General features: G+C 40.5%; 2 long non-coding RNA genes across 9 annotated transcripts in view; one reads left to right on the top strand and one right to left on the bottom strand.

Moving 5' to 3' along the window:
• The window catches only part of LOC111258840 (uncharacterized), an 11,596-nt gene extending 9,219 nt beyond the window's left edge, over window positions 1-2,377 (top strand). For all 8 annotated transcript variants that reach the window (XR_015310310.1, XR_015310314.1, XR_002679227.2 and 5 more), the window contains one exon: window positions 1,087-2,377. This is a non-coding gene — a long non-coding RNA (uncharacterized LOC111258840). The remainder of the gene's footprint in view (window positions 1-1,086) is intronic.
• LOC147753728 (uncharacterized) overlaps window positions 1-6,984 on the bottom strand; it is a 42,780-nt gene extending 35,796 nt beyond the window's left edge. Inside the window, exon 1 of the long non-coding RNA XR_015310316.1 lies at window positions 6,747-6,984. This is a non-coding gene — a long non-coding RNA (uncharacterized LOC147753728). The remainder of the gene's footprint in view (window positions 1-6,746) is intronic.
• Window positions 6,985-10,347: the final 3,363 nt, after the last annotated feature.

The raw sequence follows: 10,347 nt of genomic DNA, 5'->3' as shown, positions 1-10,347 counted from the left end.
TATCATTAGCTCCTTTGCAATTATCTTTTTTAATTATGTCCTATAGGAACGATTATTTATAAAAGTGTCTTTGAACGATAATAATAGGATGAACTTTATACAATTGTACTCTGAAGCTCAAATCGTAAACTCAGCAGAAACTTCTTGTGTTTTCAATGTTCAAGATATAATTGGACTACCCCCGACATATTTAATTCCCACATCGACATCAAATGGAAAAGCACCTAGGGGAACAAGTACGTCGTAACTTTGGTAGTAGCTTGTATTGATTTAGCATACTAAAATAATTTGCCAACGGAGGTTACCGCAGTCGCGAAACGGAAAGGGCGCCGTATTTGCCATCGTGAAGTGCTTCGTGTTGTCCCTAGGCGAGGCTCAGTAGTTTCTTTTTAAGCGTTTAATCTACATGAAAAGCATTACGCTTATTACCCGTAATATTTGATTGATCGAAATGTTCTACGCCGCGTCGCAAACAAATTACCCTTACCACTGCCTATACAAAATCAACTCTTAGCTATTTGACCATACATTCAGTGAAATCATTAATGCTATAGGTTAGGTTCTAATATTTAGTGACATATATAGATCTGTAGCCATAAGGCACCATGGTGTAACACTTGTTTGAAAAGTTCAAGCCATGTGACACACCTCAATGCCCACTAACTTTTCAGGTCTTCACGTGTTGAGCCGTCTTAACAATCTTTCCTTTTTGTCGCTTTCACTACTTGCAGTAATAGCCGAATATCACTACTTAAGGGCGACTGCAAAACGACAACTCACTATTAGTCAGTAGAACAACTATAGAACTCACGATGGTTTTAAGCCTCATATACATTTATCTCCTCCGTGTACATACACACGCTCGCCTAAATGATCGGCCGAAGATTACCTTTTTTTCGGTACAAAAGATAATATCAGCGCTGGCCTGCTAGATTAGATACGGCCGAGCTTTGTAGACCCTCTTTTGTTCTTTCTTTCGTTCGTTTTGACCTGTCAATGTATTGTATCTTTGCACGCATTGCTGGCAAGCACAAGATGGCACATCGTGGTGATTTATAAACATATAGAACTTTCTCTCTCTTTCAGGCTTTCGTTTTTCATGGCCTGTTCTCAGTCGAGCCGTTCCCGTGCCTATCAATACGCTATGGTGTGCGCGCGCGCGCGCGCCCAGAGTACCATGGCCGCTTTTGCTCGTTAGACAGGCACCCGCTGCCTACCCGTGTGCCTGCGAGCTTCTACCTACGCGGGCACGCAAACAAGCGATAGATCTGCCTTCAACTGCGTCTCGCCATGGTTTTAGCCTCCCTCCGCCACGAACTACGTTCGATATAACCCCAATCGATTTTTCATTTATTAGAAACAGCGGTGATAGCGGTAGTTGTTATAGTACTGGCCATAATTAGACTGCTTATAGTGATATACTAGGAATCCGAGTCTATGGCCAGGAGGATCTACTCGGATTCGTGGTGGTCTATACCTAAGATTTTCGTTGTCAACAGCTATACTGATAGGGAATTAATGACGGAGCAGACTAGTGTAAAAGAAAGTAAAAAGGACCCGTTATGACACAATGACAGGAAAGGGATAAACGTTCGGTAGCCATAGTTTGTTGGCAATCGAATTCAAAATTGGAGCAATATATTACGAAGTATCTATTTAGGCTATTTTTAAATAAAGAACCAAATTACTATGCAGCTATGGAACATTTCTCTGAGCTTGTTTCATTTTTTGCGGTTGCTAGCATCAAAGCTACCTTACAATTTACACTCACACACACACACGAACATATATATATATATATATGGATGTAAAATGAAAGCTCTTAAACCTTCATGAGGCCCTTGCCCTATCTATATTGTACGAGGTCTTTAACCTAAGTTCATTTAGGTTTCGTTGCTTCATTTCGGTACGTCCCCATTTAGTTAATCGACACATCACATTGTAACCGTTGGATATATTAGTATGAAGAGAATTACTCAGATTCCGCAGCTAACTGGCATATTAATGTTGATCATTATAAATATAAAAAGTTTTTTCGTTTATTTGTGTAGTAGAAGATGTTAGACTAGACTGCTTCCTAGAATATTCCAGCTGGGCGCTTATATCTACCCACTTCGCTGACCCAATGACTCCAATGGGCACAGATAAACTCTGCTTGAACGTAGCTGGTGAATCGTGTACCTACTACACTGATTGCTTTGTATGGGGCAGAACCGACAATTAGTGATCTTTCTAAGAGCGTTCTAACAAAAACTGGAAAAGAAATGTTAATAATACTTTTTCTTTTTTTTCAATTAATCTTTTTTGCTATACTAATGTGAGGTTACGAGATAATTTTTGGTTACTGAAGTATAAATAAATTATAGAATTATATTTATTCACAAATATTTTCATTTCTAATTTACGTTCCAGTTTGATAATAGTAAATATATCAATTGATCGTATCGTTTTGTCCGCCCAAAGTGATTATTTAATTTGAATTGCCAACGTAATTGTTAGACTGTAGTCGTTATTTGTTTGATGTTTTGCCATTATAGTTCGAGCGATATGCTTTGTCTTAAAAACAAAAGTCCTTAAGCGCAATCTTAAATAGCTTCCCTCACGTATCGTCTTTCCTGTTGGTTATTTTGAGGGCATTTTCAGTCTAGAATAGTTATAGTCTGGAATAATCAAGCAACCCTTCTGACACCCCCGACGCGTATTAATCCCAACGTACGATATCCAACAAGCATTTCGCTCTGCTGCATTTGTAGGTGAGCCCATTTATAAATGTCGCTATTTATTATTCTTCTTTCAAGCCACTGGGTTCTAGAATAACTCAAGAGTCATTCAAAACCTCGACCCAAGGCGTCGTTAATTGTGTCACATAGATCTTTCACTAGGCTGCCATGTTTCTTAGTGATGTTCTAGAATTCAAACAATGCCACAGCCAAGTACAAGTTCCTTTCTAACTTGGACGTCATCAAAGAGAGCAGTGCAAAAACTGATAGTTAACTAAGCGGAGTTTCGGCACCATCGAGAAATGTCCCATCGCGTTTTGGAGCGCTGAGATGAAATGGTGCCTACATTTTGACAGTTTTTTTTTTTTGCTAACATTTTAACAGAACGTTTTTTCTGAAAAATGTATCCGTTGTTGTTGTTGTTATTATTATTAATACTATCAACAATAGCTAGATCGTCAGCTACGATCTGCATTTTCCTCGTCTCTTTATTGCCAACGTAGCTGCTGATTGGGCCTCCAATTCCTTAAACTTCAACTAAATAGAAATTGATCAACATTATACTAAGAATATTTACATAGGTCCTACTGGATTGAGTGACAATATCTTAAATAGTTGTTGCCTGGTCCAGAAAAACAAAAACCGACGAGCGATACAGTGAGCTATATCAATACGAATGGTAAATATGGGTCGCCTAAAAAATAGACAGCCTAGCAGGAACTATTTCTAGACTTCAGTGGCCTTATTAGTAGATAGGCAAACATTATCATTCGTGTACAAATGTGACAGGGCATATAATTGTGGAGCCATAAATATTTCTTCACCAAAATATTTCATAAATAACATACGATGAAAACGTCTAAACAAAGCACATGAGTGGCCTGAACATAAAATTGGGTCCTAATTCGATCCCTCCTTGTCATATTTTTGATGCGAAGCTGCAAGCGTAACAGTCAACTAGTCCGGGGTCTTTTCCCACTGTTCAAAGGCCGGTACATTAGCATGTCGTTGAATAATGCATATCAAATTAGATTTGCTACGTTCAGGTGATACGCAACAAAGGCATCACAGGGGCTCCAGTTAGTGTTTTTTTCTTTTATCAGTTTGGGAGAATCGGTGCAAAGGGCATTATCGACCCATAATATTTCTATGTTGCAATGACATTTGCTTGTGTCTCGCCATGGTAGTGGGGCGCACCCTCATCTATTTCTGCGTCACAGACGGAACCATTGATAGAGATAGATAAAACCTCTACAGCACTTGACTGCTAAATATAATGATCCTATGGGCGTATTGACGTTTCCACTGTGTTAAAATTAGTTCAGTATTGATGAGCTTAGAGGTCAAGGTAGGAAACCTGACAAACAACTGAGCCCTAAATGTCCGTATATCACACAGCACTCAAAAAAGATGGAATGAAAATTCCAAACAATGTTAACTTTCCATAGGGTCTCAAAAAAAGGACACGGTCAGTAACATAGACTCGAACTTCGTATTACGGTAACACGGTTTCCTGCCTGCGTACAGGCTATAGCCTAGTATGCGACGTCAATCTGCTTAACGTTCGAAATAAGATCAGATTTTGTCTCTGCACAGCTCCGGTAGCTGCTATATAGCAGCTAACCTCTTTGTGCAAAATCAATTCTCTTCTATTAATAAGGCCGTAAGTTCAGCCGTTTTGTAGAGAAACTCAACTATTTCCGCAAATGCTTTATGATACATTCGGAAATTAGCGTTATTTAATACAACGTAGTGGATAAGTTAAAATCTGAAATAATACGAATGGTGCTTTAAGTTCGATTAGTAAGGAAGTATCAATCAAGTGCCAGGTAAGGTTTGGTCGGCGATTACTGCCGCTAAAACATGATTGTACCGTCCTATTTAATACAAACGGGCCTAACGGTCACGCTAACGGTCACGCACTGATCGAAATCCGCAGACACATTGCTTAACCAGCTGAATTTACGCTTTCCCACTGAGCCTGTGCTACGGCATAATACCTTTGATACCATTAATACTTTCGAGTGTAATCTGGCTTAATTTTACCCACTTCTAGGATTAATCTTGCGATCAGCTCTGTTCGTCCCTGTAAAAGCGTTGTGACGCTGCATGATGATGTTTATTACGTCATTGGACGTTAGCTATATTCATGATGTTTATAGAGTGGCATCAATAGGCCGCGCTACAAGTGACGCGGTTAGTTTTTCTGTGACAAGCTTATCCACTGATAATAATAATTTCGCTGATAAAACCTATTTGTAGCTATAACTAATTTTCTGATCTGTTTTCTATTGACAGCTCCAATGACCCAACTAAAATACTCAGTCGATGCAATGAGATGACAAAGGGAATGCATGAAAAAACAACAGTCATCAACGTTGCAGTTTACGGCAGTGCAACACCAAAACAATATACCCTCTGTTTAGTGCACCTAAATCAGGCATTTGGTAAACGCAAACCTTTGGAGTCAGCGCCAAGAGCCACTGGCGGATGCGCGGGATTTTCAACGAAGGGATACTACGTGTTCCGTAAAATGGCGCAGCCGATTGCGATTTGGAGTAGCAGTAAGAATAGTTGCAAACAATCATAATAAGTAGTGTTAGCCGATTGCTGTCGGCAGTGCAGAGGCTATCGTGGGCCAGGCACACGCGTAAAGAACCCGTTACGACCACGCTAGCTGCTTGGCAGGAAACCAGGTGTTCGTCTTCTAGACGATAAATACTGATGATGTCAATGGCAGCGGCGGTGGCGATACTGCTATCGTTGTGATGGCCACTTCACGACGAAACAACACTGAGATATTCTTAGCTCCTATGCGTCTGTTTACATTCTAAAAATGGATTCGAAGTAAAATCCTAGATGGACTAGCCTGCTACGTTACTAGCGGCAATAAAACGTACGTATGTGCCGCGCGTCTGTTCGTCAGAAGATCAAGCGATTTTATGCATGAAACAGACAAACGAGTTGAAAAAGGTCGCGCTGATTCTTTGGCTGTTTTGACCGATGGTAGTCATTTTTACTTTAGAGTTCCTTCGCCATAAACGGGCACAGACGAAATGACTGAAACCAATATATATATACAACGAAGTGCCAAAATCACAAATTTGTTAGCTCATTGCTACGTAACTGGAATAGTGTACATTGTTTGGTAGTACACAGACGAAAGCAGAACTGTTCAACTATTAACTTACCCTGTTAATTTACTGCTCGATAAAGAACTTGGCAAAATATACATGCTGCTGACAAACGATGTGACATAGTTACAAACATCAGTACTTCATGGTATTGCCTCTTGAAGCTGTAATTCCTACCATTATTTGGGATAGGCTGATACACTTTTTCGCTGTCTCAGCCAAAAATGAATCCTGTTACCATACATTAGTGGTCTTTTCAGGTATATTAGGAATATTCGCTGTTTCTTTTCCTTCTCAAACTGGTAATTTAACACTTTCCTAAGCAGTGCCTACAGGATAGAGGTCTGCAGAATTAGCAGGCCACGCCGAACGTATTTGACAGTGAGTAGCTAAGACATACTCCAAGCTTGGCGATAAGATGCCGCATCAAGCATGAAAGCGTCGTCACTGTCAGGGTACAATTACCGCATGTCAACTAGCAGTTTGCTCTCGATAACTTCAGCATATCTCTGCTGCTCTAGTATTGCCCGTGTTAAATAGACAATCTTTCATGCCTTTGGCAGATATCATAGGCTACAACGTAATTCTTGATGATTTGGTTTTCGGCACGACGCAATTTTCGGAAAATTTTTCACAAACGTATCTGAAGTTATGATGGGCGTTTTTCCATTCCAATTTCAAATCCATTTACGAAACGAACCCTTTTCCAGTTACCAACGGTCTCATTTTCGACTGGGTTTACTCAATAAAGATAGGCTTATTTCATTCGAACGTTCAATAAGGTTTCTTAATATATCTACAGCCCTTGAAGCGGCGGTAAAGCGAAATCTTCAACACAGCGAATCCGTGACACTTCAGCTGTTCTGGAAGACCTTATACGAAGCGAACCTACCTTTTTGAAGTTCGTAAATAATCCTTCGGAGTGTATCTTTATCGAATCTTGTTACCGATTTTACGCGGAGGTAGGGGAAGGTTTTCTCTCAGCCTCCTGGCAACGTTGGTGGCTGCATGCTGAGAAGCTTTTCAGCTGTTCCGCGTTGTGTACTTTCGGCACCTTATGTATGGAAATAGGTAAAATTGCCAGAAGCTAGTCAAGCTTGCTTAGACGTCATAGCTTAGTTGTTCAATACCGACATTAGCCGCATTAGATGGTGAGATAGAACGCGCCGAGTGCTGGACCCGCTGAAACAGCCGCTACGATATGTAATTTTTATCTATCATATAGCATTCTTTAAACATTTTCACCGATTTTTTTTATTGTTGATATAACTATCGCTAAAATAGAATAATGCCTCTTTCAAATTGTCTTGTTTAGTATTTCGCAATCTTTCTACAGTGTTGAAACGATCGTATTAAATTAGTTTGAATCTATTTGATTGCGCACCGGCTACAGCTAAGTATGGCGGGGTGGTTACATTCGGATTGTTTTTAAGATCGTACCTAAAAAAAACACCAGACAATTTAGTTAGGTTAGCATTTATTCAACGTCTTATTGTTCTGGCGGTTATTTTTATTCAATATAACCACTCGAGTTTCGATTTGGACCTAAACCGCCGACAAATGATTTCGATAGAATTTCTTGATTTGGGGCGTACCTTCGTTAAGTTCATATATAACGACCATCAGTTTATACATGAAAAATCTAAATATAACAAAAATGGCTTTTCAAGCTATTTTGATGAATCTTCTTAACCCTTTAGTTCGGACTCCTATAGGGACCCCCTAGGCTGTCTCATGAAGCTTTTCCCTTGGTTTTTCAGAAACCACAAAAAAAAAAACTAGCGATAACGTAGTCCGTCCATTTTCTAGTAAAAAAAAAACACACACACACAACATTATTTTTCGTGAGGGATTTGTCCAGTGTAAAAAGATGTGATATAGTTGATCTCTGCCGAAATCTTGAAAGCTACGAACGTGAGCCTGGTGTCTTAGGCATGCCATGTCAAATAAACAATAAATCAAAGCTTATCTGAATTAGAATTATTCGCTATTTGTGTAGAGTAGGACAAGAGAATCACCGGATAGCTTGTATATCTTCTGTTACAACATCTGAAGGGAGCCCCTTCAGCTCTCAGTTCACATTTACTTCACCTCATATATACACTATAGAAATTATATACCTTCACCTAGGGAAGGGCGTCTTTTCGGGTCCGATACAAATTCGACATAACATGGAATACGTCGTTGGGTTAATTTTCACCATATTGCAAGATCTCAAATTAACTGTAGAAGGAGGAAAACAACTCTACTGCAATCAGCAAATGTTGTTTAACGACAAGAGCTGTTCATAGTTGATGATGTAATAATCCGCATTGATAATCGGACGGTCCGCCTTGAAGAAGACGTCGAAACTGCAGACAGATGTTGTATTGGAAAACGGTGTCTGCCGTTGGCTGGTGACAAAAAAACGACGTCCGTCGAGAGCATCAAATATTTGTACGATACAATACTGTTACGTCAAACAGTTTGTACAGGGAGCGTATCACGTGTAGTTTACATCCTAGGGGCAAAACAGAGCAGGTCTTGAGCATCGTGACGCTGTCAGACCGAAATCGCTCAATAGCGACGAACGAGTGAGTTTACAAGGCACGCACAAAGTTAGTCATATTATTTTATACCTTCGGCTCTATCAACTTAGCCACTAACGTGACATGCAGAATTCGGGTCCGCCCTCGTGCATGTATCTATACAACATGTGTTTCTTAGGCCCTTATAGAGGTTAAAATAGGTTAATTTTTTTGTAAACCTAAAATGATTGTTGTACGTCATTGTGTATCTTGAACGGTTATTTTTAAGGACATTACTTTTTCGTTCTCCTTTTCTCGGCGAAAAAGCTCCTCACACAAGCTGACACTCATATCATATTGATCACTGCGCAAACCGAACACGGGTCGTTGTCGAAATTCTGCCTGCCACACCCGACTAGAAGGAATATTGATTTCGTAAGACGGATGAACACGCAGCATTGCGACAAAAGTATGGTTGTCGGTGCGGTTGACGGTATCGCAGAGTCTATCCGAGAGACTAATACGAAATGGCGTGTCTGTTGCGTGCGAACGAGTCGCCATTGACAAGATACTTTTTGAGGCACGTAGATAAAAGTATAAGTACCTTAAGTGCAAGTTTTTTTAAAAAAGACCTATAGTTTGGACGAATATTTGAAAAAGTCGCTTCATTTATAAAATATTATAAGGCTAATGAGTAACTCTTTCATCGAGGGCGTTAATAGAACTTGAGCAAATTTCGTATTTACCAACTGACCATCGAAACGGTGATTGTTTGATCTGTTAAAGAAACCCTTTGAGGGGCCCGTTGACGAACATTGTAATGAATCCGCTTTAAAATGAGTACGATTCAAAATATTTACGACCATCAAAGGAGCATTGAACTAAGTGAAATGAGGACACTAAATGTATAAGTTAAACTTGAGCGACATTTCCTATACTGTTTTTTTCTCTACTTTTCGAAGTAGCACAGCCAGAGGTGGCAAGCCGCTTCTGTTGAGGAGAACTTTAATGATAATGAAAACTACGCTAATCTGATAACAATGTATGCTGCACGCAATAGTCCAGCGTTAGGAACGAAAACATGGGCGACCAGAGAAAACAGAAAGGAGGCGCAGGGAAGTGGGTGATAATACAAATATTCTTGAGCATCCGGATAAAAGCTAGCTAGCTCTGCAACATTGACTCTGTGATAAGAATAAGCAGCAGATGCAAAATCTTTTTAGACAGCTGCACCAGCTGCGGCGGCAGCTTGAACGTGAAAAATCCGAATTGCCCGCGGCACTAACCGACTATGATAACGGCGCTAGCAGCAGGAACGACAGTAAGAGCTAAAACAGTCATGACAGCGACTAAGGACGCATAACAACGTATAGGGAATATCAAAGGGACAGTAAAGGCGATCTGAAACGAGAAACAAGTCCAAAGACAAAAAAAGGGCCTATCGAGGCTGGAAACAGCCAGGGACGTGACGAAGACGCAAAAACAAGCAAGGGTAGGAGTATATCCACGCGGAGAGTGAACCCCACAAGAAGAGAAGGCGGGCGGGGGACGGGGGCGGGGCGGGGGAGTAAGGATAAAAGGATCGGTCGACAACAAGCAATCTTGAAGATACAGAGTAACCCAGAGGCAGACCTATGCTCACTTCGTAGGCTACTATCGAAAACCCAGTGGCGGTAGCAACTACATATGTCATGTTCGTTCGATATCGTTGACAATGATTATGACTTTAGTTGAATATGACAATGGTTATGACTTTAATAGCGCTGATAATAAAGACAAATAAATAGTAGAGCCTCGTTTGCTATTGCTGTAGAACTTTGCTAGGTAACACATGAACAATAGCAGCGGCAGCAGGGCTTGTAGTCAATTGGCGATAACCACAAGCGAACTCTTCCGGAAGATACGCGTGACCTTTTTAAGCCACCGCTATCGCCAGCATGGCTCGTTGCCGCACTATGGAAGACTACAGTCTCTAATGCTACGCTC

This window comes from Varroa jacobsoni, unplaced genomic scaffold (assembly GCF_002532875.2).
Source record: "Varroa jacobsoni isolate VJ856 unplaced genomic scaffold, vjacob_1.0 scaffold_269, whole genome shotgun sequence".
Classification (NCBI taxonomy): domain Eukaryota; kingdom Metazoa; phylum Arthropoda; class Arachnida; order Mesostigmata; family Varroidae; genus Varroa; species Varroa jacobsoni.
Note: the sequence above shows the minus strand (reverse complement) of the source record. Positions and strands in the feature narration are given on the sequence as shown.